This window comes from Pseudopipra pipra, chromosome Z, assembly GCF_036250125.1.
Source record: "Pseudopipra pipra isolate bDixPip1 chromosome Z, bDixPip1.hap1, whole genome shotgun sequence".
NCBI lineage: Eukaryota > Metazoa > Chordata > Aves > Passeriformes > Pipridae > Pseudopipra > Pseudopipra pipra.
Window position 1 is genome coordinate 52,845,516 of NC_087581.1, and position 4,086 is coordinate 52,849,601.

At 45.6% G+C, this 4,086-nt stretch overlaps 1 non-coding gene across 1 annotated transcript; it reads right to left on the minus strand.

Moving 5' to 3' along the window:
* Window positions 1–368: 368 nt before the first annotated feature.
* Window positions 369–440, minus strand: TRNAE-UUC (transfer RNA glutamic acid (anticodon UUC)). Its single transcript has one exon. It is a non-coding gene; the product is annotated as a tRNA-Glu (tRNA).
* Between the last annotated feature and the right edge of the window lie 3,646 nt (window positions 441–4,086).

Here is a 4,086-nt window from a genome sequence, read left to right on the forward strand (position 1 = left end):
GGAGAGGAAGATTGGATGAACAGGGGGTCTCAAAAAGCCCCCCGACTCAATTCTCGGGGTGGACCCGGGGCGGTCCAGAGTAAAGGCCACAGGGTGGACACATCTGGGATTGGATGTATGTATGTATGGCCAGTCTTAGCGAGCGAAGATTTGGGAAAGGTCTTTAGCCTTCGACCCTGCGCAGTGGATTATTTAGGTGAGACACAGTGTGCGCTGAACTGAGCCCACCCTTTAATCCTGAGGTTCATCTGCCGGGGCCGAGCGAAGCTCGGACAGTGGCAGCGAGCTCCTCAGGACGTAGGTTTGTTTAGAGTGACCTTCTCTTAGATGGATGGCCTTACAGGGCTGACAAGCTCCATCTGCCCGGGGTCCCTGACCAGGAATCAAACCCGGGCCGCGGCGGTGAAAGCACCACATCCTAACCACTAGACCACCAGGGAGCCCTTGGATGGATGGTATTATATCCAGGGATTGGATGGATGGTATTATAAAATGTAACATCTCAGGCATGGCCCGGGCGTGCGTCTTGTAACATCTGAGCCTTGGCAAAATAAACCCTTTCTTATCTCACCCCTAATTAACTGCTCCGGGAGATTTTTTCAGCACTTAAATTCCACGGCAACATGTATTTGGGATAAACAACAACTTTATTATCTTAGGGCTTCAGCACAACTGGGTTGAACATCGACTTCCACTTCCCCAATGTAATTGGTAGAAATTCAACTCCATTTCAAGGAAAGGGCCCTTAGAGAACGAGTGTTGTGTTATGCAAGTGTAATTTGCTCAAGGCACATGAAGCACAAAGTATTTCCAAGTCATGTTCACACAACTTCTCGCATTCATAGAGCTTTCACATTCATACATAAGTGGCCACTTTAGTCATTCCTTACCCATGCATACTTAGAATTTTTATTATGCTTTTATTTAAATCACGTAGTTTGGGGTTTTTAGTGGTTATTTGCCACGGCCCGGTGCAGAAGGAAATAGGGACGCAACACTGCACAGAGGGGTCCGACAAGGTGGAAGGTTGGGGTGCAAAGGCCGCTTTATTAAGAGGAACGAGAACTTATATAGGGTTCAGGTGAGGGAGGTCCGATAACCGGGGCGGAGCATAGGATGGACATCTCAGGGTACAACAGGACTGGGGAGTAGGGAGAAGGAGGGAGGAACCTGGGAGGAGTCAGGTGCTTGGGACCAATGGGAGCTGACTCCGCACTGCAGCATTTTTTGACCAATCAGTGTGGGATGAGCAGGAAAGCAGGGGAGAGCAAGGGAGTAAACAACTTTTGTCGGGAAACAACTGGGGACAAGTTCAGAAAAGTCTGGGGTAACACAAATCAAGGGGGTTAGTACAAAAATATATATATGGGTACATTAAACTGTGTTCAGAACTGGGGTAAAAACATGGAAGTCCGTAAGTTGTTGTTTTCCTCAAGCATACAAGTCTCTCCAAGCTTGGAAACGCTGCTCAAGCTGCTCAGAAGTCAATGGGAGATAGACATAATCTGGTTCTCTTCCATTGAGTTCTAAGCTTCTTGTACGCCCCTCAAAAAGTAATTTGTCAATCATTTCTACCATTGTCACAATAGTTTTTTGGAATTGGTGAGGTAGGAATAGCCATCCCCATAAGTAGAAGTCCTTGTAATTCACCAAAAATTGGCCCAGGATGGCCAAAGAGGATGGCAGTCCCTCCGTCCTTCGATTTGTTTGCCGATCAGATATTTTCTCCTCTACAATAGAGAGGGCTTCTTCCGCTTCTGGAGTCAGGGATCTTTGGGAGAACAGATCTGCATCTCCTCTTAATAATTCGAACAGGGGGTGCAGATCACTGGTTGTGATCCTTAGCACAGGACATATCCAGTTAATGGCTCCCAACAACTTCTGGAGATCATTTAAATTTCGGATTTTCCTGTCAATTGTAACTGATTGTGGCCTAATAGATTTGGAGCTAATTTGGAATCCGAGATATCTCCAGAGTGCTTCTCTCTGCACCTTCTCAGGGGATACTTCTAGTCCTAGGAAAACTGAAGTAAGCAAACTAAAGGATGAATCAGGAAGGAAAAATAGAATACTCACAGCTGAAGCCCATGCTCTGACCCCAACTGTAGTGTCTGTACTGCCTCCATGATGCACTAAGACCATATGTACTCCTACCAAGGGCATCCCCAAACTCTGTGGACTTTTCTCAGTTTGCATATTAGCAGTCTTATAGAGGCAGATACGGGAAGGGCTTTGGTCACTCAGCAGACAGCCGCCCACTGCCCCTGGAGCACAGCTTTCAGCTTAACAGCAGAGATCATCTGCAGCCCTCCCAGTCTGAGCCATTTTCCCAGAAAGTTCTCGTTGATGCCTGTTTTTCCTCCTCTTAAATGCTCTACTCAATGATACTCTGTGTTCTCACTGTACTCAGTATACTCAACAACACTGAAGCCAGCTTTGCAAGGCATTCCAGCTTCTCTGGGTTTTATTTGGTTTGGTAAGAGACAGCTCATGTTTCGCAGAATCATAGAATATGCTGAGATGAGAAGGACCCACAAGCATCACTGAGTTCAACTCCTGGCCCTGCACAGGACCATTAATTCCTAAGTTTCAGCCTGGTCTAAATAAAAATTCAGGAGACAGATCCCAGTGACCACCTACCACTAGACCAGAAGTGTTTCACAGCCAATGAATATTAAGAATTTTCTGAATTTTAAGCTCACGAGTAGGCTTGTATCTCTGCACACCTGTATGCACATTCATTTTAGAACTGCTGGAGCTATCTTGCATGGCTTTTCCATCCTCCCTTCTCAGGGTGACTCTGTGTCCACATGCATGTCTGCTAGAAGCATCTCAATAACCAAAGGAGGTAAAGTCATGGCACTGATTTCATGCTGGAGTTAGCACAAAGATAAATCTGACCTCCATCCTGCTGAGGTGCAGCAGGTACCATTGGTGAGTGCTGCTGGAGCTCTTGCCCTATGGTGGTGCTGAGCACTGCTTCTGATACACAGCCTCTTGGCTGCCTCACAAGTCCATGCTTTGCTTGACATCATGTGGCTTTGGCTTGAGAAATAATCTCAATGCCATATCTGAAATATTTGACCTGCTCATTTCACTAGCCAGAAGAATAAGCTAACAAGAATTCTTCAAAAAATGCTGGCACCCTAATTTCTTTATTTTATTGGCCAAACTATGAAATTTTAAGCCATTATCTGCCACGGTCCGAAGGGGGAGGGGAATGGGGCCATGGCACAGCACGAACGGGTCTGGAGTCAAAGTAGAGGTGCAAATGGAATGCTTTATTGAGGTGTGCACGGGGTTTTTATGAGTTCAGGCAGGGAAAGGGCTAGAACATGGGGTGGAGCATGAGACAGACAAATGGGGGAACAAATCGGGGGAGGGACACAGACAAAGGGGGAGGAACATGGGAGGAACCGGGGAAGGAAAGGGCGAATGGTAACTGTCTCCTCTCTGCAGCTTCTGCAGCCTATCAGAGAAGGGAGCAGGGAAGCAGGGAAGCAGGCATGCCTGGGCGTGCCCGGGAAATACAAATCCTGGGGAAACATACAATATGTATATTTATAAACACATAATAACAGTAAAGTCCATATCATAAAGTCCTTTCAATCACTGTACATCTTTTTCCATTCCTGAAATTGTTCCCATTCTGATTCCTGGTCCTCAACAATTATCTTCAATGACTCTTCAAGGTCACCAGTCTCAGAGCAGTTGAGTCTCACAGCTCACTGACCTCCTTCTCTCTGGCTTTTGTCTGAAGCTTCTGCAAGCATGGAAGGTGCTGTGGATAATTTTTGTGAGCAGGAAAAAACAGATACAGGGCTAGCTTTGAGCTTTTTTTTTACGGGCATTTTTTTGCTCCATGCTGAAGTATTGTAAATGTTTATTGTATCTGAGCTAGGAGGTGAAAAGTCATCATTATACAGCAACAGCAGCTGCACATAATTTATATATAGTATACTTCATTACAATATATAGTACTGTAATTTATATGTAGTAAATTTCTGCAAGGTTTTGAAGGCCTTTTCAAGATCTGAGTTAAAATATCTCCAGTGAAACCATTCTGTGGACTGATTTACTGTGTGT